The sequence below is a fragment of the Entelurus aequoreus genome, linkage group LG25 (genome assembly GCF_033978785.1).
Source record: "Entelurus aequoreus isolate RoL-2023_Sb linkage group LG25, RoL_Eaeq_v1.1, whole genome shotgun sequence".
Lineage (NCBI taxonomy): Eukaryota > Metazoa > Chordata > Actinopteri > Syngnathiformes > Syngnathidae > Entelurus > Entelurus aequoreus.
In genome coordinates, this window is record NC_084755.1 from 22,846,027 (window position 1) to 22,871,856 (window position 25,830).

Genomic DNA, 25,830 nt, shown 5'->3' on the forward strand with positions numbered 1-25,830 from the left:
ATAAGAAATGACACAATATCGTCAGCAGCCAAATTACGAGCCTTTTTTTTTTTTTGCTTACTTACTGCTAAAAGACAAGTTGTCTAGTATGTTTTCTATCTTATTAAATGTCAAAATTAAATGACATTGCAATAAGAAACATATATTTAATGTATCATAAGATTTTTTTTTGTTAAAATGAAGCAAATAATGTCATTTTTTGTGGTCGTTTTCATTTGGAAAAGTGTAGAAAAAAATTGAAAAGTAGCGAAAAATACATTTTGGTACTAGCACCAGTACCGACATATTGGTATCTGGACAACCCTGGTATGTATGGAAAATGTGTAGGAATTCAATCAGTCATGCATTCTCATTCTACAGTAAATTGTCAATTGTATACCAGGCTCTGACTTCCTTTTTTCTTATGTACGGCGCTGTTATTCACCACAGGAACGATCATTAGTAAAGTAGTCCAGAGTAGATGGTGGTTTCACGTAGAATGTTTTGTGTGAGAGCACATAATGTGGCTGACTTATACTGTAGGCCATCTGGAGGAGATCTAAAACACACGTTCATTGCTATAGTTCAGTCAGGACTGTCATGTGTGGATACATTCTGTTATAAGATGTAACCCAGTTTTGCAAATGACTGCTCGTCATCCTGGCTTTAAGATGATTAATATTTCATTAGTCATTTTTTTTTTTAGCCCTTTTGGGATGTGTTTATCTTTTATTATGCAAACCAGTCTTCAGACACTGGAGTTGGCCTTTCTCTGCAAGTCAGCTAAAATAGGCTCCATCAGGGGAATCAATAGAGAAAATGGATTGATGTGTTGATTGTTTAGTTCAGGGGTCGGCATCCCAACATATTGAAAGAGCCATATTGGACCAAAAATACATAAAACAAATCTGTCTGGAGCCGCAAAAAGTTAAGAGCCTTATGTAAGTGTTACAATGAAGGCAACCCATTATGTTAGTGTTTTAGAGGGTTAACTCCTGGAAATTACTGGCTTAAAACTGCCAAAGGTATAGATGTGTGTGATGTCTTCTTCTAATGGATTTATTACAATATTTTCAAGCTGGGTAACGTTTGCTGTTGTCTGGAACAACATGGCACACAATCAGATATGCAGCCAATATTACATAAAGATAATGTGTCATGAGACATGCAAATATAAATTAAATACACAGAGGACATAAGTAAAGGAATTCAAATGAACTCAAATATACCTACAAACGAGGCATAATGATGCAATATGTACACACAGCTAGCCTAAATAGCATGTTAGCATGGGTTATTAGCACTCCACGCAAGTCAATAACATCAACAACGCTCACCTTTGTGCATTCACGCACAGCATACAACGTTTGGTGGACAAAATGAGACAAAGAAGGAGTGGCATAATACATGTCTTTCTGTGGCAGTAACGGAGAAAGTTGTACACATAAACCAACTACGGTGAGTTCAAGAACCGCCAAAATTAGCAGGACAAAACGCCACTGGCCAAATACTGTCATCAGTGAAGCATAAACACAAACATATTCAACAATGGGCTTTCTAACAATTAGGAATGTTTGTCCTCCTACAGAAACATTATTAAAACAACAAATGTATGTTTCCCCCATCTTTTTCCATTTTGGAAAATTCTCCAGGGAGCTATTAGGGCGGTGCTAAAGAGTCGCATGCGGCTCCAGAGCCGCGGGTTGCTGACCCCCGGTTTAGTTTATGAATGCCCATAAATCTAGCGGTGTCTGATTGTATATTATGGCAATAGCTGGATGTTTTCCTCCAGCATGAGTGCAAGGTCTCTGCAAACCTACACACTGACACAATCCCATTACTATTTAATTTTGAAATGGCCTTCAAGATACATCCATCTCATTTAAAACATGTGTATGCACGAACAACACTTAAGACCTTTAGAATTAAACAATAGAGTGGATTAAGCAAGGAAATCAAACACTGTACGAATATGATTCAGTTTAAGAAACTGTTCAAACTCAAAGTGTTTACAAAGTACAAAGAATACGAATGCTGCTAAACATCTTGAACCTTATTAAAATATTAGATAATCTTATTCATATTAATATATGTATGTTAGCTATATTTATTATTTATATATTTAAAAATTATTTACTTACTTATTGTCTATTCATTCATTTATTTATTCGCTCATTTATTTATTCATCACTATGGTGTTTTAATAGAGTACAAACAAATGTGTCGGAAAGGGATAGAATTAAATAAGCTCTGCTTCCTCCAACACCCTTTAGGACAGGTGTGTCAAATGTACGGCCCGCGAACAGGTTTTATCCAGCCCGCGGGCTGAGTTTGCTAAGTATAAAAATGAGCCAAACTTTATGAATGGAATAAACCGCTGTTCTAAATGTGTCCACTAAATGTAGCAATACCAATTCTTTGTAGATGATGCTACATATGTAAAAAATTAAACCACATGATGTTAATGCACCAGTCGAGGAAAATGAACAAACTACATAAATAACATCCTGTAATTAGATTTTGATATTCTTTTTTTATCTTGGTAGATTGACAATTAACACCAATGAGTTGACTGATGAAAATTATCACATTATTTATTCAGAAAGTATAAATAACGACAATTAAAGATATAATACTATTAACCACAACATGTAAGTGTTAAAAAAACAAAAACATATATTTTAAACAAAGAAAACAATCTGAAGTTGTCTTTATTTTTATGTTATCGTGCTGTTATTTTATTAGTCTGACCCACTTGGGAGTAGATTTTTCTCCATGTGGCCCCCGATCTAAAATTAGTTTGACACCCCTGCGTTTGAAATAAGAGTGCATACCATTACATTGCAGCGATGTAAAGAGAGATCCTGGATGAAAACCTGATTGAGTTTGAGAGGTGCTGCAAAGAGGAATTGGTAAAACTGCCCAAAGATAGGTGTGCCAAGCTTGTGCCATCTTATTCAAAAAGACTTGAGACTGTAATAACTGCCAAAGGTGCATCAACAAAGTATTAAACAAAATCTGTGAAAACTTATGTACATGTGATTGTTTAGTTTTTTGTTAATTTGCAAAATAAAATAAAAACAATACATACAAAAAATCACATTGTCATTATGAGGGATTGTCTGTAAAGTTCTAAAAACAAAAAAAATATTTATTCCATTTTGGAATAAGGCTGTAACATAACAAAATGTAGAAAACGTGAAGCGCTGCAAATACTTTCTGAACGCTCTGTATAAATCTCTCTGATTAGCAATCAGAAGCAGGTGAGTTTCCTGACTAGCAATCAAAAACAGGTGAGTTTTCTGATCACTAATCAGAGGCAGGTGAGCTGAATCGGCGCTCCTATCAACGAGCTGTAACTGAGGAGGAAAGGAGCGCTGACAACAGAAATAAACACAGGAATTCTACTAGAACAAAACCCAAACAAGGCCCGATGTGGTATGACAGGTCAAGACACAAAGCTGTTTATGGTGAAGAGAAAAGTACATTTGTATTTTGAAACAGATTTGAGATATTTATAGATTTAACAGAATACAATTTAACTGTGACAAATTGATTTAGAACCTTATAAAATCCAAATCCGAATCAGAGCCAGAAGTACTATATTAATCTCCGAGGGGAAATTAAGATTTTCAGCACAATCCCATTCAAGAGCAGACAAACATTACAGGGAGACAGAACAGGATATTCAGTCTAAGCCTGGGCCCCTGGAGAGGGGGTCCAGACTGAGGTCAAGGAAAAAAACAAAACAAAAACCTCATAGCCATAGCACACATAAACTTGTGTGTAAGAGGGAAACATCAAAGAACACAAAGGACAATAAAGACATTAAAAGAGCAGAGCTAATGCAACCAACTGCCACTCCAGCAGTGCCATTTCCACATACAGCTACAAAAGTAAAACAACAAAAAGAAACAAAAAATAATTAACCAATATTATACAGTATATTGCGCACTCACAATTGCACCAAACATAGACAAGCAACCAAACAAAAACATCATTTCAACACCCATATACACTGTGGTGGCCTCTGCGGTGTTCCACACCATCCTCTGCTGGGGTGGTGGGAGCAGACCCAACAAAGCAACCAAGAGAGCCGACTCCACCCTTGGCCGCCCACCAGGATGCGTCTAAGGATGCGAATCGATTTGTGGAAACTGGCCATGATACACGGCCCGAGTTATGATAATTAGAGGGTTTTTTTCAAAACAAAATCTTCTTTTGCTGCACTCTGACATTAATTACACTATTGATGGCATTTTTTTTTGTAGGTACAAGTCTAAAAAAGGTCTACATATTTATATATGGCACCAAACCCCTCCTTGCGAAGTAGATAAGAGCTTTTCTTCTGGTCATATAATAGAGGTTGAGTTGCTTCAGCTAAAAAATTGGTTTGATATTAATAAGTTATCATTAAATGATAAGAAAACTAAATTTATGGTGTTTAGTGGCGCAAGGACAAATTGTGAAGCAAAATTAAAATAAATCCAGTGGAAATTGATAAGAGTATATGAAACTAAGTTCTTCGGAATAATAATTGATCATAATTTATGTTGGAAAATCGCAGATTGAATATATAAAGGGGAAATATCCAAATCCATTGCTACTCTTTATGAAGTAAGACACGTGCTGAATAAGAAATGTCTGCATATGTTATATTAATCTTTTATTTTTCCATATCTAACATATTGTGTTGAAGTTTGGGGAAATGTTTATAAAACAAACATAGACCCAATAATTCAACTTCAAAAAAAGGGTAATTAGAATAATACACAAAGCGTGCTACTATGAACCTACCAATCCATTATTCATAAGTTCTAATGTGTTAACATTTTAAGAGGAGAAAACTATCATTTACGGGGATATTGATTTTTGAAATATGTAAAGTAAGAACGGATATAAAATACAAATGTATTTCAGTTTTAGGAGTTAAATGGTGGAACAAGCTCAGTGATGAGTTGAAGACAGGTAGTTCTCTGTTAAGGTTTAAGAAAGCCTTGAAAGGTGAAATAATGGAAAATTATAGAATATAGCAACAATTACTTTCATCCCATTGATTTTTTGAACGTTGATGTTCCAGGCAATCTAATTTTCAGTGAATGTATAGGATAGGCAAATATAAGCCTTGGCTTCAGCCTATCTCTTTTTCGGTCATTCTTTTTCTTTTTGTGTGTGTATGATTGTTAATATGTATAATCTGTGCTGTTAAATTGATCACACAAAATGGTTGATTATATGACGGAATAAACTAATTTCATTGCATTTCATTAAAGGCCTACTGAAACCCACTACTACCGGCCACGCAGTCTTATAGTTTACACATCAATGATGAAATCTTAACATTGCAACACATGTCAATACGGCCGGGTTAACTTATAAAGTGCAATTTTAAATTTCCCGGGAAACTTCCGGTTGAAAACGTGTAGGTATGATGACGTTTGCGCGTGACGTCAATGGTTGAAGCGGAAGTATTGGGACACATTGTATCCCAATACAAAAAGCTCTGTTTTCATCGCAAAATTCCACAGTATTCTGGACATCTGTGTTGGTGAATCTTTTACAATTTGTTTAATGAACAATGGAGACTGCAAAGAAGAAAGCTGTAGGTGGGATCTGTGTATTAGCGGCTGGCTGCAGCAACACAACCAGGAGGACTTTGGGTTGGATAGCAGACGCGCTATCCGACGCTAGCGGCCGACCGCATCGATGATCGGGTGAAGTCCTTCGTCGCGCCGTCGATCGCTGGAACGCAGGTGAGCACGGGTGTTGATGAGCAGATGAGGGCTGGCGTAGGTGGAGCTCTAATGTTTTTATCATAGCTCTGACGAGGTCCCGTAGCTAAGTTAGCTTCAATGGCGTCATTAGCAACAGTATTGCTAGGCGTTTCGACAGGCGGCACAGCATTAACCGTGCGGTTACAGGTCCAGTGTTTGGTTCGGTGTCTCCTGATAGTAGTATTGTTGATCTTCTGTCTATCCTTCCAGTCAGGGGCTTATTTCTTTTGTTTCTATCTGCATTTAAGCACGATGCTATTACGTTAGCTCCGTAGCTAAAGTGCTTCACCGATGTATTGTCGTGGGGATAAAAGTCACTGTGAATGTCCATTTCGCGTTCTCGACTCTCATTTTCAAGAGGATATGGTATTCGAGGTGGTTTAAAATACAAATCCGTGATCCACAATAGAAAACGGAGAAAGTGTGGAATCCAATGAGCCTTTGTACCTACGTTACGATCAGAGCGAAAAAAGATACGTCCTGCACTGCACTCTAGTCCTTCACTCTCACGTTCCTCATCCACAAATCTTTCATCCTCGCTCAAATTAATGGGGTAATCGTCGATTTCTCAGTCCGAATCGCTCTCGCTGCTGGTGTAAACAATGGGGAAATGTGAGGGGCTCTTCAACCTGCGACGTCACGCTACTTCCGGTACAGGCAAGGCTTTTTTTTATCAGCGACCAAAAGTTGCGAACTTTATCGTCGATGTTCTCTACTAAATCCTTTCAGCAAAAATATGGCAATATCGCGAAATGATCAAGTATGACACATAGAATGGATCTGCTATCCCCGTTTAAATAAGAAAATTTCTTTTCAGTAGGCCTTTAATCGATGTTGAACATATGATTTAAAGTAATTAAGTTTGTCTTTTTTCCCCTTGTTTTTGTCTTCAATATGTTTTGCCTTAAATGGGGTTTTCAAAAAGTCTGCCTATATTTGGATCCATTGTCTGTTTTGCTTCCAGGATTATGTTTGGGCGTAAAGTTTCCACTTTCTATTAGTGGAGTATCGTTTCATCAAACCAGTCAATATTCTGGAGATTGCTGCTAAATTCTTTCCCCCTCCTGGCCAATAAAGACAGCTTTAATTCTACCACACGTCATTGGAACTGATCAGTGTGGCAATGAAATACTGTTTATTGCAGACTTAGGGATGAGCCAATGCATCCACATCTTCAGATGTTTGTTGACATATATATTTGCACAGCAAACTAAGTCTGCTCTCCAGTCAGTTTCCAGTCTTCCACTGAGATGCTTTGCTTTAGAATCCACTTAAAACCCCCGAAGGGCCCTAAATGCGTAAAAGACAGTAGCTTGTTTGCGGACACATGCGCATAAGTCCACTGATTTGGCTCTAATCCATTTCAGTTTTTCAACAGCTGCTCCTTGACAAGCATCAAATGAGTTGATAAAAGAGGTATAGACAACCATCGCAAACATAGGAAAAAAGAGACAGGCACTCTTTGTGAATAGCGACACAGGTGTCACCTCTTAAACACTGACAGTAATAACAAGTAAGCCTCTTGGTACTACTTACCAACTGTCTTTTCTATTGCAGTTTTATATTGTTTCTGTTTTTTTTTACATACAGTCATGGTCAAAAGTTTACATACACTTGTAAAGAACATAATGTCATGGCTGGCTTGAGTTTCCAATCATTTCTACAACTCTTATTTGTTTGTGATAGAGTGATTGGAGCACATACTTGTTGGTCACAAAAACATTCATGAAGTTTGGTTCTTTTATGAATTTATTATGGGTCTACTGAAAATGTGACCAAATCTACTGGGTCAAAAGTATACATACAGCAATGTTAATATTTGGTTACATGTCCCTTAGCAAGTTTCACTGCAATAAAGTGCTGAAGAAACAAGTCCATGTCAGAAAACCAACAAATTTAGCTGAACCGCACCAATTTTGTCAAGAGGAGTGGTCAAAAATTCAACCAGCAGCTTGCCGGAAGCCTTTGGATGGCTACCAAAAGCGCCTTATTGCAGTGAAACTTGCCAAGGGACATGTAACCAAATATTAACTTTGCTGTATTTATACTTTTGACCCAGCAGATTTGGTCACATTTTCAGTAGACCCATAATACATTCATAAAAGAACCAACCTTCATGATTTCTTTTTGGTGACAAACAAGTATGTGGTCCAATCACTCTAATACAAAAACAATAAGAGTTGTAGAAATTATTGGAAACTCAAGACAGCCATGACATTTTGTCCTTCACAAGTGTATGTAAACTTTTGCCCACGACTGTATATGTGTTCTTGTCTTACTTAAAGATTTCAAATGATAGACAACATGTAAAAAAAAAAGGTGCAGTTCCCCTTTATTGGGGCGATTTGAAGAATGCTTTATTTGAAATGTCAATGTGTTTACAGTGGTCCAAGGTCCACAGGAACACTCTAGTGTATTTTGGAATTGCTGCATAAATGTTTGTTTTGAACTGAGCCCGGATTTGGCTGCCTGGCTGCCAATTGAATAGCTCTGGCCTGCACTGTGTAATTTAACATAATGTTTTGATATGCGCCTTCATATCCTCTTCATACTGCCACTTCATGTCAGCCAGTGCATGAATGAACATATCATTTGAACATCTTGTGGAATTCTGTCTTGGTTTTATCTCTTTAGACATCTTTGCAGGGGAGCACATCAGTAAATGTGTGTATGTGTGTGTGTGTGTTCTTGTACTTCTACCCTTCTTGAGACATCAACAAGGAAAAGTACCTTCTGAGGACTGGTGAACAAGTTAGGACCGAAATCATGGTCCCAATACGGAAAACCATTGCATCTAATTGAGAATCACCCAAAAAAGGAAGGATTTTTCAAATTGACTGTGTGTCGGTTTTAAAAGTGCTACCCCTCTGGTTAACATATGAAATAACAAGTGTGTGTAAAAATTTGAAGTGCTACCCCTCTGGCCAACATATGTAACAACAATTGTGTGTAAGAAATTGAAATGCGCCCCTTTTGGGCAAAATGTATTTAAAAAAAATAATACATAGGTATATAGAAACATTGTGTAATAACTTCAAGTAAATAATGAAGATTAAAAAAAGCAATTACAAACAAAAAAAAAACTAAAAAAAAAAACAAACTAAAAGTTTACCTTTTTTATATTTGCATAGTATGTATATATTATTAATGTTGTAAATACAAATCTTTATATATCTAGAAAGGGTGGTCCTAAAGAGGTAGGCATTTTTCGGAGGTCTCGAGAAGGTAACAAATACAAGAGTGTGTTTCTTTGTATGTGTGTGTGTGTGTGTGCGTGTGTGTTGTTGTATTCATGTCCTTCTTGAGACATCAACAGGGAAAAGTTTCGTCCATATGAGGACTGGTGATCAAGTTAGGACCAAAATCATGGTCCCAATAAGGAAAGCCATTGCATCTAATAGAGAATGTCTCATTTGCACCCCTGGTGGTGAAACATATCAAAATTAGGGTGGTCCCAAAAAGGAGGGATTTTTCAAATTGGCTGTGTGTCGGTTTTAAAAGTGCTCCCCCTCTGCTCAACATATGTAATAGCAAGTGTGTGTAAGAAATTGAAATGCGCCCCCTTTGGCCAAAATTAATTACAAAAATAAATAAATAATAATATTAATAATAATCCATCCATCCATTTTCTACCAATAAGTATATATATATATATATATATATATATATATATATATATATATATATATATATATATATATATATATATATATATATATATATATATATGTACTGTATATAGAGACACACTGTAATAACTTGAAGTAAATAATGAAGATTAAAAACCAAGTACCAACAAAAAATTACCTAAAAGCAGTCTTTTTCTCACAATGTGTCAACTTTTTTCTTATTACATTTGGTAACAATTTCTAATTTTCTTTCTGTCTCTGTAATTTTGCAATATTTTCTTGTAAAATTATTACTTTTTTATGTAAAATTAATCCTTTTTTTATGTTAAAGTATTGCTTTTCATAGCAAAATGGTAACATTTGTCATATAAAATTCTGACTTTTATCACAATATTGCCAATGTTTTTGTTGTTTGAATGGACCACATCATTCGGATTTATGTAACCTTAAGGTTAACCTTATTTTACTGTCTTTTACCAATGTTATTATAGAAATGTTTACATCTTACCTTCCAATGCAATTTTATAAAGCTGATTTGTCATGTGATCATCGCAATTGTACAGGTTCCCATCTAGAAGGAGCCTAATGCTTTACAATACTAATAGTAACCAGATTATTGTGTTTTTCAATCTTCACATTGAGCAAAAATGAACACTGATTGCTTGATGGCTTCTGTAACAACATACAGTACAGTCAAGGCCCAATTGTTTAACTCAGGTCAAAATTTAAATCGTTTTAATTTGTTAAATGGTACCTTTTTGAAAAGGCAACGTTAAGTTAGAAACACTAATAACTAATTTTAATGTGATTTTAAGCTTTTCTCGTAAAATTGTGACTGTTATTGAGTAAAATGTTATCATAATATTGCACAAATGTTCCGTTTTTCTTGTAAAATTTTGACTTGCGTTGACTAAAATTACGACTTTCATTATAATACTGTTAAAATTCAAAGTTTTTCTTGTGAAATTGTGACCTTTTTCTTGTGACATGCCAACTCATTTTTCACAACAAGGTTTTTTTATATTGGCATAGTATGTATATGTTATTAATGTTGTAAATACACATCTTTATATAAATAGAAAGGGTGGTCTTAAAGAGGGAGGCATTTTTCAGAGGTCTCAAGAAGGTAAGAACTATCAAATCAACTTTATTTATAAAGCACATTTAAAATTTACCACAGGGGTAGCCAAAGTGCTGTACAATGGGCAGGTTAAAAGATAATACGAGAACCGAGCAAATAAAACACAAACAAAGCACGATAAAAAATAAATAACTAAAATAAATAGAACATAAAAACATAAAAACAGGTTCACCGCAGGTGTATTATGGGGCGCCATAGCAGGATGGATATCACTCAGTGTTAAAAGCCATGGAATAAAAGTATGTTTTTAAGAGAGATTTAAAAACAGGAAGAGCGGAGGCCTGTCTAACACTCAGAGGTAGGTCGTTCCAGAGCTTGGGAGCAGCAGCGGCGAAAGCTCTGTCACCTCTAAGCTTCAGCCTTGTGTCAGGGACCGTCAGTAGCAGCTGATCGGCTGATCTTAGGGATCGGGTGGGGCAGTAAGGCTGAAGGAGGTCGGAGAGATATGTTGGAGCGAGGTTGTTTAGACATTTAAAAACAAATAGAAGGAGTTTAAAACGCACAGGGAGCCAGTGAAGGGACGCTAATATAAAACTACAAGAAGGTGTGTGTGCGTGTGCGTGCGTGCACACGTGCATGCGTGTGTGTGTGTGTGTGTGTGTGTGTGTGTGTGTGTGCACCCGTGGCAACATGATCTCAAACTGTTAAACTGCATTATGTGATTTTGGAGATTTGCAGACTATTACATTAATGCAAATTACACACTGGATTTAAGACTCGTTTACTGTCACAAAGCACCATGGGAAACATATTACAAGGTAAATGCAAATCTTCTGGTATTAAACTCTTATGAGTAGTTTAGCTTGAAAAGTAAGTAATGCAGGGAAAAATAGAGAGTGGGGGGGCTTCATGCTTGAACCATACTTTCTCAGACAGAGAGTGCACAACTGGGGAGACGTGATTAATCCGCCTCGGTAGCGAGCTGTGATGTAAAGCCCGTTTGCATGTAAGCCTGCGTCTGCCGACAGCGTATGTGCTTGCAGGTCCACTCCCATCATCGTATACAATTGCAGCACTCCACCTATTACAATTTCAAAAGGGAAAAAGCAGGATGATTCCACTTTTATTGCTGATAAAGGGATGTCACAGTCTGCTTTTGTCGGCTCTCTCTAACTGATTTAGACTGTGTGTGTGTGTGTGTGTGTGTGTTTGTAGGGGAGAGGGTAAAAGTGCTGCAGGGAGGGGATAAAATAAGGAATGAGACAGATGAGAAGAGGTAGAGGGGGAAAGCCGCCTGTATGTCAGATTCTCTGACAGCTATTTGCACAAATTATTCATAGATGGGCCGTGTGGTGTGTGCTGACAGCTGAAGGTGTGTGGTGACAGGTGTCCTGGGGAATATACTGCTAATCCCATTCAATTTTAAAGTGTATATAGCACCACTTAGGGACAAAAAGGCACCGCTTACCTCTCATACCGCTGTTGTGCCACTAGCCATTATGAGACCCCTGATTTAAGTGGAGCATACCAACTGAAGTGCAAGCACATCCAAGTACAGTCGTGGTCAAAAGTTTACATACACTTGTAAAGAACATCATGTCATGGCTGTCTTGAGTTTCCTATTATTTCTACAACTCTTATTTTTTTGTGATAGTTTGTCACAAAAAATATTAATGAAGTTTGGTTTTTTCTACTGAAAATGTGACCAAATCTGCTGGGTCAAAAGTATACATACAGCAATGTTAATATTTGGTTACATGTCCCTTGGCAAGTTTTACTGCAATAAGGCGCTTTTGGTAGCCATCCACAAGCTTCTGGCAAGCTTCTGGTTGAATTTTTGACCACTTCTCTTGACAAAATTGGTGCAGTTCAGCTAAATGTGTTGGTTTTCTGACATAGACTTGTTTCTTCAGCATTGTCCACATGTTTAAGTCAGGACTTTGGGAAGGCCATTCTAAAACCTTAATTCTAGCCTGATTTAGCCATTCCTTTCCCACTTTTGACGTGTGTTTGGGGTCATTGTCCTGTTGGAACACCCAACTGTGCCCAAGACCCAACCTCCGGGCTGATGATTTTAGGTTGTCCTGAAGAATTTGGAGGTAATCCTCCTTTTTCATTGTCCAATTTACTCTCTGTAAAGCACCAGTTCCATTGGCAGCAAAACAGGCCCAGAGCATAATACTACAACCACCATGCTTGACGGTAGGAATTGGTGTTCCTGGGTTTAAAGGCCTCACCTTTTCTCGTTAAACATATTGCTGGGTATTGTGACCAAACAGCTACATTTTTGCTTCATCTGACCACAGAACTTTCCTCCAGAAGGTCTTATCTTTGTCCATGTGATGTCAAATGAAACAAAAGCTTGTGGATGACTAGCAAAAGCGCCTTATTGCAGTGAAACTTTCCAAGGGACATGTAACCAATGCTTTATGTATACTTTTGACCCAGCAGATGTGGTCACATTTTCAGTAGACCCATAATGAATTCATAAAATAACCAAACTTCATAAATGTTTTTTTGTGACCAACAAGTATGTGCTCCAGTCACTCTATCACAAAAAATAAGAGTTGTAGAAATTATTGGAGACTCAAGACAGCCATGACATTATGTTGTTTACAAGTGTATGTAAACTTTTGACCACGACTGTACATCAGCTACAATTTCAGCTCTCAGAATCAATCAATCAATCAATCAATGTTTATTTATATAGCCCTAAATCCCAAGTGTCTCAAAGGGCTGTACAAGCCACAACGACATCCTCGGTACTGAGACCACATACGGGCAAGGAAAACTCACCCCAGTGGGACACACACAAGGCGACTCGGTAAAGACTCATTATTATTAGTAACCCTAACCCTTATATGTTCCCCTAGTGTCCAAATAACTCTAAATCTGTGTGTCTTAATGACTCACCCCAGTGGGACGTCAATGTGAATGACTATGAGAAACCTTGGAGAGGACCGCATATGTGGGTAGAAGACTTTTGTATTCATAAAATGTAACCTAGTCTTAAAAATGTTGACATGTCTTATTTATTTTTGATAGGGAAACACCTTTGTATATTGTTCAGCTTTAAATAATGGTGAACATGACAGCTCTAAAAATATATTTGCTGTCATCCTATTGTAGCAATGCCTAGTGTGGTAGATTTCCATCCTGACCCTGCGGTTGTGGAGGAAATCTGTTGTCAGAAGTGAGCTCAATACTTTAGCATGCCCTGTTCAAGACTGACCCTTGACCCTTTAAGACTGGTTACCCCTGTGTAATAGACTGAAGAGACCCATGTTCAAATCTGGCTTTTGAGTACTCCTCGGAGTTGGTGTCAGAAGTGGGATGGTTCACTGTATGGTGTTGCACGGACCCTGGTGACTCATGTACAATAGACAGCTGAAATAGATGAAGCACTTCAGCCATCTGATTGGATGTTTAGTACCGTATTTTCCGGGCAAGAGAGCGCACCGGTGTTTAAGCCGCACCCACTGATTTTTAGAAGAAATTCATACTTTTACATATATTAGCCGCACCGGACTATAAGCCGCAGATATATACTGGTACGAAAGATTTTGTATATGTTCATTTACATACCTTAATTGTTTCCAAACGATGCCTGTCACACGGCAGTAAAACGGCTGATCAAACAAAACAGAAGTCATTGTCATGGACCCAAAAGCTGCGGAAGCTAGCTCTCCAATCAGCTAAACAGACTCCATAACTCCACAATGACGTTTTGGTGAAATTACGAAACTAAAACAATACAAAAGAAATGCTATTGTATGTTAATAACACTAACACTTGTAAACATGTTAGCATATTCAGTAATGCTAACAACGCTAGCTTGATTACTCTACAATAGCACATACAAAAAATGCATGAAGACACTCCTACAGACATCACACATGGAACGGTTTCGTAAGTGTGAATTGTTTTAGTTATATTGTAAAACGTACAAAAATTGCTTGAAACGCTATGGGTGGTTATACTTCTGGTTCAAGGCACAAAGTAGGAGGTACATTTTCAACTAGCTGCACCTGCAGCAAGCGAACTCGTCCAAAATATGGCGCCATAGCACAAACAATACCACACTTTATATATAAAACGTTATGAAGAATCCATAAATTAGCCGCACCGTTTTACAAGCCACAGGGTTCAAAGCGTTTGAAAAAAGAATATAGTCCTGAAAAAATAGTTTTGAGGTGATGTTGTATCTGTCACGACTTGGTCCTTGGCGTGGATTGTTTTTCCGAGGTGCAAAGCAACTTGACTGGACACGACGTGCAGGTGAGGACATGTTTAATATTTAAACTCAAAAGGCTCAAAAGGGTTTAAACAAAAAGCGCTCACAGCGGAGGTAAAAAACTTGACTAGGAAAACAAAAGGCGCGCACAATGGCGGAGAACTATAAACATTAAACAAAAACTTACTTGACAAGGAACTGTGAACATGGCATGTAGAGCATAAATGTGCGGAGAAGGTGATGTCGCCAGGAAGACCAACAGAAAAAGACAGGCTTTAAATAACAGTGACACGATTGGTGAAAACAGGTGCGTGACTCAAAACGTGAAACATGTGCGTGACGTGACAGGTGAAAACTAATGAGTTGGCAAGGTAACAAACAAGGAAGTGCACAACCAGGAACTAAAAAGAGTCCAAAAAATAAACAGCACATGGCCAAACCAAAACATGATAAACAGACATGACAGTATCTGATTTACTGCAAACATATTTTGGTTCTGATAAGATTTTGCGCTGACAAAGGTTTGACGTCAACGCACACTGTTAAAAAATGTAAATGATAAAAAGAAAACATAGAAATTAATTAGTCACTGTATGATCTCTGTTTTTGTTTCCATTTCTAGACCTCTGACAAAACAACTGAAAGTCAAAAGAGAGCCCAGAAAAGGTAGCAACTCAACTTTTCCAACCCAAATCATTTTCCCACTTAAAAAAGAAGAAATACAATAAGAAATTCCGGAGGGACACGCAGCAGGACGCCCAGGCGAGAGGAAGGAGCACGTTTCTGTCTTCACAAAGTCCACTGACGACAGAGTGGGCAACAGAAGGGAAGCAGGTAGGAAATTTCCTTTTTTTCCTTTCTCTTGTGAGTTTTGGATTTTACTTTAATTTATCATCTGTGTCACATGGAACATACATACTAACAATTTGAAATGCGTTCAATGGACCTGAGTGGCAATAGTCCACATTTGAATGGACAACATCATTTTGATTTAGGTAACATTAACCTTATTTTACTGTCTTTTACCAATGTTATTATAGAGATGTTTACATCTTACCTTACAATGCAATTTGATAATGCTGTTTAGTCACGTGATCATTGCAATTGATTGCTTACTCTACAATAGCACGTACAAATATGCATGAAGACACTCCTACAGACATCACACATGGAACGGTTTAGTAAGCATGAATTGTTTGAGTTATATTGTAAAACGTACAAACATTCCTTGAAGTGATGAATGAAGAATCCCTTCGAGCAAAAACGCTATGGGCGGTTATACCCATCTAGAAGGAGCCTAATGCGCTACAATAATAATAGTAACCAGATTAATGTGTGTTTTTCAACCGTCACATTGAGCAAGAATGAGCACTGATTGCTTGATGGCTTCTGTAATGACATACAGTGCAGTCAAGGCCCAAATTTTTTACTCAGGCCAAAATTGTAGTCGTTTTAATTTGTTAAATCGTACCTTTTTGAAAAGGAGATGTCACAAGAAAGTGGCAAAATAATGTTACACGGTAAGTCAGAGACACTAATAAGTAATTTTAATGTGATTTGAATCAAGGAGAACATTTATATCCCAGACAATTTGAAAACCACACTATTAGGCCTTATTAACGAAATAAATACTCTTAAAGGCCTACTGAAACCCACTACCACCGACCACACAGTCTGATATTTTATATATCAATGATGAAATCTTGACATTGCAACACATGCCAATACGGCCGGGTTAACTTATAAAGTGCAATTTTAAATTTCCCGCTAAACTTCCTGTTGAAAACGCCTTTGGATGATGACGTATGCGCGTGACGTAACCAGTGAAACAGGAGTATCGGTAGCCCATTGAAGCCAATACAAAATAGCTCTGTTTTCATTTCATAATTCCACAGTATTCTGGACATCTGTGTTGGTGAATCTTTTGCAATTTGTTTAATGAACAATGGAGACTGCAAAGAAGAAAGTTGTAGGTGGGATCGGTGTATTAGCGGCTGGCTGTAGCAACACAACAAGGAGGACTTACTTGGATAGCAGACGCGCTAGCCGACGCTAGCCGACGCTAGCCGCCAACCGCATCTGTGATCGGGTGAAGTCCTTCGTCGCACCGTCGATCGCTGGAACGCAGGTGAGCACGGGTGTTGATGAGCAGATGAGGGCTGGCTGGCGTAGGGGGAGCGCTAATGTTTTTATCGTAGCTCTGTGAGGTCCGGTTGCTAAGTTGCTAAGTTAGCTTCAGCGTCGTTAGCAACAGCATTGTTAAGCTTTGCCAGGCTGAGAATTATTAACCGTGTAGTTACATGTACATGGTTTAATAGTATTGTTGATCTTCTGTCTATCCTTCCAGTCAGGGATTTATTTATTTTGTTTCTATCTGCATTCGAGCCAGATGCTATCACGTTAGCTCAGTAGCTAAAGAGCTTCGCCGATGTATTGTCGTGGAGATAAAAGTCACTGTGAATGTCCATTTCGCGTTCTTGACTCTCATTTTCAAGAGGATATAGTATCCGAGGTGGTTTGAAATACAAATCCGTGATCCACAATAGAAAAAGGAGAGAGTGTGGAATCCAATGAGCCAGCTTGTACCTAAGTTACGGTCAGAGCGAAAAAAGATATGTCTTTCACTGCATTCTAGTCCGTCACTCTAACGTTCCTCATCCACGAATCTCTCATCCTCGCTCAAATTAATGGGGTAATCGTCGCTTTCTCGGTCCGAATCGCTTTAGCTTCGTTGAAAACAATAGGAAAATATGAGGTGGCGAACAACTGACTACGTCACGCTACTTCAGGTAGGGGCAAGGCTTTTTTTTATCAGAGACCAAAAGTTGCGAACTTTATCGTCGATGTTCTCTACTAAATCCTTTCAGCAAAAATATGGCAATATCGCGAAATGATCAAGTATGACACATAGAATGGATCTGCTATCCCCGTTTAAATAAAAAAAATTCATTTCAGTAGGCCTTTAAACTGTTTGTACTATTAGTGGGCGTGTTGCATGTGATCTACTAAGACTGCGTGTATAATTGATAACTGGTGCACACCACCCTATTTAAATGAGGTTTTTGCATGTACCATATTTTCCGGGCTTAAGAGTGCACCGGTTTTAGATATGCACCCGCCGAATTTGAGAAGGAATAAATATTGTTACATACACTCATTACACTTTTTAACACGCTTAAAGACTGAGTGAAGAATGCACTACCGACCTGATAAGTCCGAAAGAGAAAGTGATGATGCAGTGTTGTTTGCTCACAGATACTCCCTGGTGGTTGTTTGAGCACACTGCAGCTGGTAATGGATAGTACCACTCCTCAATGCCTCAGTCACAGGAATGAGGCAAAAATACTACCTTGTTTGTACCGCAACCATCCGTGTAGCATGTACAGTCAAAATACATTACGCGATTAATCTACCGTATTTTCCGAACTTTAAGGCGTACTTAAAGTCGTTTTTTTCTCTCAAAACTTTTTCACCTTATAACCCGGTGCGCCTAATGTACGGAATATGTTTGGTTGAGCTTACCCACCTTGAAGCTATTTTATTTGGTACATAGTGTAATGATAAGTGTGACCAGTAGATGGCAGTCAAACATAAGAGAATATTGTAGGTCGCAATGTGATGGCAATATGTCTCAAGTAAACAACACCAAAATTTTAAATGTTCCATTGAAAATATAGAACATTACACACGGCGCTCAAAAATCTTTAAAAATGTTTTAGTACGACTTTGGTAAGCTATGAAGCTGCACCGCTTTAAGGATTGTTGGCACATTAAACATACGAGTATTATTATGGTGTGTGTATAAGGTAAGACATATTATCTGGCGTTTTGTTTCGCAATATTGTGCAAAAGCAACTTTTCTTACCTTCTGATACCTGCTGATCTGTATTTGGGATCTGCATGAATCCTGAAAAAATGCGCTCATCCGCGCCAACACCGTAGTCCACTAGCTTTTTCTTTTCCTCTATCTTCTTGTTTTGTGACATTCATCCTCCGCTGTTGCCATTTCTAATACACAGTAGTGTAAAGTTCTTACTTATATCTGTCAGTAAATTCACCATTAAAGCGCTAAAACATACCGGTGTAGTGAGTTTACCTTGTTCACCTAAGGAACTTTAGTTATTAGAGTTCCGGTCGGACAGTTTTTCACGGGACACATTTCCTGTGTTGTTGTTTCCGAATGAGGAAATGCTGCTCCGTTATTGATTTAAGTGAAGTCTGAATGTCATTAAAACAGTTAGCTCCATCTTTTGAGACTTCTTCCACTCCCGTCCTTGCACGCTACACCGCTACAACAAAGATGACGGGGAGAAGACGCTGCCGAAGGTGAGCCACATAAATAAGACCGCCACAAAACGGCGCATCCGGAAGCGACTGTGACAAAGCGGCTTGAAGATGATCTGTAAAACATAATCTATGCAACATTTTGACCAAAGAACCACCATTATGACCAAAGAACCACCATTATGTAGACCAATTTAGATTTCAATTTAGAAAACAAATAAAAGAATATGACTCCTTTAATGCGGCGTATAATCCGGTGCGCCTTATATATGAAAAAATATCAAAAATAGACCATTCATCGGCAGTGCGCTTTATAATCCGGTGCGCGGAAAATACGGTACGTTCATACATGAACATTGACAAGACATTGATACAACGTTGTTTATACATACATGCCCTTTAAAACTGACTTGAAACAATGTTGAAAAATAGTTGCATTTGTAAATTGACACAAGGTTGATGTCCAACGTTGGATCCACGTTGTTGGTTGGGAAATCACCAGGGCTGTGAATCTTTGGGTGTCCCACGATTCGATTCAATATCGATTCTTGGGGTCACGATTCGATTCAAAATCGATTTTTTTCGATTCAACGCGGTTCTCGATTCAAAAACGATATTTTTCCGATTCAAAACGATTCTCTATTCATTCAATACATAGTATTTCAGCAGGATCTACCCCAGTCTGCTGACATGCAAGCAGAGTAGTAGATTTTTGTAAAAAGCTTTTATAAATGTAAAGGACAATGTTTTATCAACTGATTGCAATAATGTAAATTTGTTTTAACTATTAAATGAACCAAAAATATGACTTATTTTATCTTTGTGAAAATATTGGACACAGTGTGTTGTCAAGCTTATGAGATGCGATGCAAGTGTAAGCCACTGTGACACTGTTGTTCTTTTTTTTTATTTTTATAAATGTCTAATGATAATGTCAATGAGGGATTTTTAATCACTGCTATGTTGAAATTGTAACTAATATTGATACTGTTGTTGATAATATTCATTTTTGTTTCACTACTTTTGGTTTGTTCTGTGTCGTGTTTGTGTCTCCTCTCAGTTGCTCTGTTCATTGCAGTTCTGAGTGTTGCTGGGTTGGGTTTGGTTTTGGGATTGGATTGCATTGTTATGGTATTGCTGGGTATTGTTTTGTTGGATTGATTAATTAAAAAAAATAAATAAAATAAAATAAATTAAATTAAATAAAAAAATTAAAATCGATTTTTTAAAAATGAGAATCGATTCTGAATCGCACAACGTAAAAATCGCGATTCGATTTTTGAATCGATTTTTTCCCACACCCCTACAAATCCCCAAAATTCAAAAGTCAAATCAATGTCAGAACCCAGCATTGATTAAACATGGTTAAAAAAGCATGTTTTTTCACCATTATGTTTGAGTTGCTCAACGTCTGGACCTAATTTGTTGTTTTTAATGTATTTTGCCTGCTGGGATATTTTTATTTTTTTTGCGATTGAATATGTTATGGTTTGACAGCCCTAATTGTAATCAACCATAAATTGTAATTTTACATAGGCAGTGTTATGTATGAGTAACTTTGGGCTCAGTGGGAACTTGTAAGTGATTAAAATGTAATGTATGAAATATTAAATAGTCAGTCAGTAGTGCATCAGCCCATTCATCCGATAATATAACCCCACGGTTGCATGATGATTTTTTTTTTATATGTAACTGTGTGCCTCTATTATTTGTAAGTGTTAGTTCCAGCAGTCAGTTGACTGTAAACTGACTTTCTCTGGGTGGACATTGTCACCCTCCTTTAGCAGAGCACACACTGCAGAAAGCAGAAATTAGCACCCGGCGGGGATGAAGGCATTCGTTGCGTTTTCGCTCACATGCACGTATTATAACCTCTTCACTGCTTTATTGCACTTATTTCACTGGCACAGCTATCATTTGTGCTGACAGCATTGCACTTACCACTGCTATTATATCTTGTCGCCGCGTATCGCACACATTGTTGTAATTACTTCTTCTCTGTTTTCATCCCGCCCACTTGCCTCGAGAAGAATGAAATGTCAGAAAAAAAACAACCAACAGCCTCCCCCTCGTTTGGCTTCTGTAGTGCCAAGATAAAGTTACAGCATCAGAGGAATTTGTGTAGTTGCTATTGTTGGGAAGCGGTTAAATCGGGGGTCAGCAACCCGCGGCTCTTTAGTGCCGCCCTAGTGGCCCCCTGGAGAAGTTTTAAAAAAGCATTAAAAAAAGGAAAGAGATGTGGGGAAAAATATATTTTTAGTTTTAGTATGTTTTTGTTTGAAGACAAACATGACACAAACCTCCCCAATTGTTAGAAATGGTTTGTGTGTATGCTTGAACTGATGGCATCGTTTTGTCCTACTCATTTTGGCGGTTCCTGAACTCACCATAGTGTGGACTGTGACGCAACAGTTTGTTTACATGTAGAATCTTCCACTCCTTTGTCTCATTTTGTCCACCAAAAGTTTTATGCTGTGCGTGAATGCACAGAGGTGCACTTTGTTGATGTTATTGACTCAGGCATATTTGGTCAGTGCATGGCTGCAAATGTAATCAATGCTAACATGCTATTTAGGCTAGCTGTATGTACATGTTGCATCATAATGCCTCATTCTTTCAATATGCATAATAACAAAATGGGTAACATTTAAAAAATGGATAGCTGTTGATAGTCCAACTCATACTGATTGGTACACACAAGCTCAATCAATCAATCAATCAATCAATCAATCAATGTTTATTTATATAGCCCTAAATCACAAGTGTCTCAAAGGGCTGTACAAGCCACAACGACATCCTCGGTATAGAGCCCACATACGCTATGGAGATGATATCAATAGAACAAACTGCATTTAGTTGAGATAATAATGAGTCATATATTGGAATATGGGATCCATTATTTAAATGTGTTTCAACTATTAAATGAACCAAAATATGACTTATTATATCTTTGTGGAAAATGTTGGACACGGTGTGTTGTTGGGCTTTGGGATGTGATGCAAGTCTAAGCCACTGTGACACTATTGTTCATTTCTAATCTTTTTATTATTTTGTATTAATGTTTTTAATGATAATATCAGTGAGGGTTTTTTAATCACTGCTATTTTGAAATTGTTACTAATATTGATGCTGTTGTCGATAATGTTCATTTTTGTTTCACTACATTTGGATTTGTGTTTCCTCAATTGTTCTCAATTGCTCTTTTTATTGGTGTTCTTAATGTTGCTGGGACGGGATTGGTTTTGGAATTGGATTGCATTGTTGTGGTGTTGTTGTGTATTGTTTTGTTGATTGATTAATAAATTCATAAAAAAATAAATACAAATAATGCCTCATTTGTAGGTATATTTGAGCTCATTTGATATCCTTTACTTTTATCCTCTGTATATAATTTAGTTTTGCGTTTCTCATGACACAATATCTGTATGTAATACTGGCTGCGTTTCAGATAGTTGTTTGTGTGCCATGTTGTTCCAGACCACAGCAAAAGTTACCCAGCTTGCAAATATTGTAATAAATCCATTAGAAGAAGACAGCCTTCCGTTTCCTTTAACTTGGACACACACATCTATACCTTCGGTCATTAAAAGCCAGTAATTTCCAGGAGTTATCTCACCTTCTGAGTAGCCCCAAAAATTGGTTTATTCCAAATGGTTTAAGATTTAAAATGATTACTATTATCATTACAGGTTGTCCTTTGGTTATGACTAAGCTCTCTTTGCTAGATTGTGACATACGTTTAAATGAAGTCATTGAAAAACAGAGCGAATCCCAATTTGTTTCCTTGTGGTTGTCTTGCACCCTGGAAGGGCTGTTGCAAGGAAGTAAGGGACAGGCTTTTTGTGGGGAGGATGACTCATTAATGGGACCACTATGTTGCTTAGTTCTATCAATCGATCAATCAAGGTTTATTTGTTTTTGTCCTCACAAAATCACTTTATCGCCCAAAGTGCTATACAGGCAAACAAGTTAAAAACAAGTAAGAACAGGGTAAAAAAAATACACTGTACAGTACATATACCAAATAATTATAGTAACTGTGTGTAAAGCCAGGCTTAATAAGTATGTTTTTAGTTGGGATTTAAAAGCTTCCAGCTGCGTGATGACTTGCTCGTTCCATAACTTGGGGGCGAAAGCAGCAAAGTAACGAGCATTTTTTATTGTCTGCGGTGCTTCCAAGGATGTGTGAAAAAATGAGTGCAGAAGCCTGTTGAACAGTTTAAATATCAGCCATAGTTATCATTGTCATTGTCTATATTCAGGCATGTGAGCAGCGTTTGAGAAAGAAAAAAAAAGGAAAACTGACAAAAAAGACGAACATTTAAATGGGCAACAAGTGCTGCCACGCAAACCCCGAGAGGAAATTTAGAAATTTAGAAAATCAAGACCACATTTTTTGCATTTTGGTGTATTTCTACACTATATTTTACCTTTAGATTTATTCTCATCTACCTGTTACGGTACAGTGGGAGAAGGAGACGGCACAGAGGCAGGGACGTGGTTTAACTCTTGGCGTATTTATTATCACAAAGGAATGAGGCGTGCACCTAATCCAAATAAGTGTGGTGAGACTAAGTGAGGCGATTATATGTTGAGTGTTACCGGGAGATGTTGGAGGTCAGGGGCAGGATAGAGGCGTCAAGGTCTGTGTCCAGGCGATATGTTGAGATCCAGGAAGGCAGCCAGGGAACCAGAGGGAATTCCGGGAGACGAGACACACAGCTCGAAACCTGGAAACGGAAGAACTCTGCTGGATGGCGACACAGGACACAAGACGATGAGCACAGAGGAGGGGAAAACAGAGAGCGAGTAAATGCACTAAGAGCTAGAGACATGTTGGCTTACTGTACAGGAACAGGTAGCTACGTTCTGGCGCTGGAACGCAGGTTGCGCTGGCTTTAGAAGCGAGGCGCCTCATCAGCGTCAGGTGTGCAGATTGCAGATTTGGAACCGCTGTGCTGGAGCGCGGTCGCGGCAGAAAAGGACTGTGCCGGCGAGCGCGCCTTCGAATGCGCTTGCGCCCTAACACTACTAACCTCTTCTGGTTGGCTTTTTGACAATTAAAGTACATGTCCAATTTAAAGGCCTACTGAAACCCAGTACCACTGACCACGCAGTCTGATAGTTTATATATCGATGAAATCTTAACATTGCAACACATGCCAATTACTAAAGTGCAATTTTAAATTTTGCGCGAAATATCCTGCTGAAAACGTCTCGGTATGATGACGTCTGCGCGTAACGTCACGGGTTGTAGAGGACATTTTGGGACAGCATTGTGGCCAGCTATTAAGTCGTCTGTTTTCATCGCAAAATTCCACAGTATTCTGGACATCTGTGTTGGTGAATCTTTTGCAATTTGTTCAATGAACAATGGAGACAGCAAAGAAGAAAGTTGTTGGTGGGAAGCGGTGTATTAGCGGCCGGCTGCAGCAACACAAGCACGTAGCCGGTGTTTCATTGTTTACATTCCCGAAAGATGACAGTCAAGCTTTACCATTGGCCTGTGGAGAACTGGGACAACAGAGACTCTTACCAGGAGGACTTTGAGTGGGATACGCAGACGCGCTACTGTGAGTACGCAGCTGCGGCTTCCAAACATTTGATCGCTTGCCCGTACGTGCGTGCCGCTATGTGCATGTCACGTACGTGACTTTGGGGAAATATATGTGCTGTATGAACTTTGCGGAGGTGAACGGTACTTTGGGCTGTGGGATTGAGTGTGTTGTGCGGGTGTTTGATTTGTATTGGTGGGTTATATGGACGGGAGGGGGGAGGTGTTTGAAATGCGGGATTAATTCGTGGCATATTAAATATAAGCCTGGTTGTGTTGTGGCTAATAGAGTATATATATGTCTTGTGTTTATTTACTGTTTTAGTCATTCCCAGCTGAATATCAGGTCCCACCCGCCTCTCACAGCATCGTCCCTATCTGAATCGCTTCCACTGCCCTCTAATCCTTCACTCTCACTTTCCTCATCCACGGATCTTTCATCCTCGCTCAAATTAATGGGGAAATCGACGCTTTCTCGATCCGAATCGCTCTCGCTGCTGGTGGCCATGATTGTAAACAATATGGAGATGTGAAGAGCTCCACAACCTGTGACGTCATGCTATTTCCGATACAGGCAAGGCTTTTTTATCAGCGACCAAAAGTTGCGAACTTTATCGTCGATGTTCTCTACTAAATCCTTTCAGCAAAAATATGTCAATATCGCAAAATGATCAAGTATGACACATAGAACGGACCTGCTATCCCCGTTTAAATAAGAAAACCTCATTTCAGTAGGCCTTTAAGCTCATGTTACCCCAAGTATAAAGGATAGCAGGATACAAGTAGATACAGTTCCACGGCATACCTATAGCTATACACAAAGAGTTGTGATGAATAAATAAGCTATATATAGTCAAACAGACTGCAGACAGCAGGTCCGTCTATCCCTCACTCCTTCTTTGTTTCACCTGTCTATCCTGCTTTGTTGAGCAGAGAAATGTTCCAAAGTGAAATCGCACATGCACACGATGATCCCCGTTCTCCAATGTCAGATTTGGTTTCAAGCGGAAAAAAAAACCCCCGTGTGATACGCATCCATCGCAGCCTACTCTCACGGCCTCCGCTGGCATGCCTCGTGTGTCCTCATATGCACCACCAGTCAGCGTCAGTTGCAGCCTCAGAGAAGCTCCGAAAGGAAGCTTTTTAAACATTTCTCAGGAGTAAATGGACGACTGGCTCGAGTTAAGTGAAGCTTGAAATGTTGCATTTATGGATAGTCGGCTATCTGAACACAGTTTATCGCCTTGAGTGCCGCGATAGCTTCTTCAAAACAGCGCAAGAAAACTTTAAACATT

General features: G+C 38.4%; 1 long non-coding RNA gene across 1 annotated transcript in view; it reads left to right on the forward strand.

Moving 5' to 3' along the window:
- Positions 1 to 25,830, forward strand: part of LOC133642457 (uncharacterized) — a 242,932-nt gene that overhangs the window by 84,053 nt on the left and 133,049 nt on the right. Inside the window, exon 2 of the long non-coding RNA XR_009824518.1 lies at positions 15,320 to 15,531. This is a non-coding gene — a long non-coding RNA (uncharacterized LOC133642457). The remainder of the gene's footprint in view (positions 1 to 15,319; positions 15,532 to 25,830) is intronic.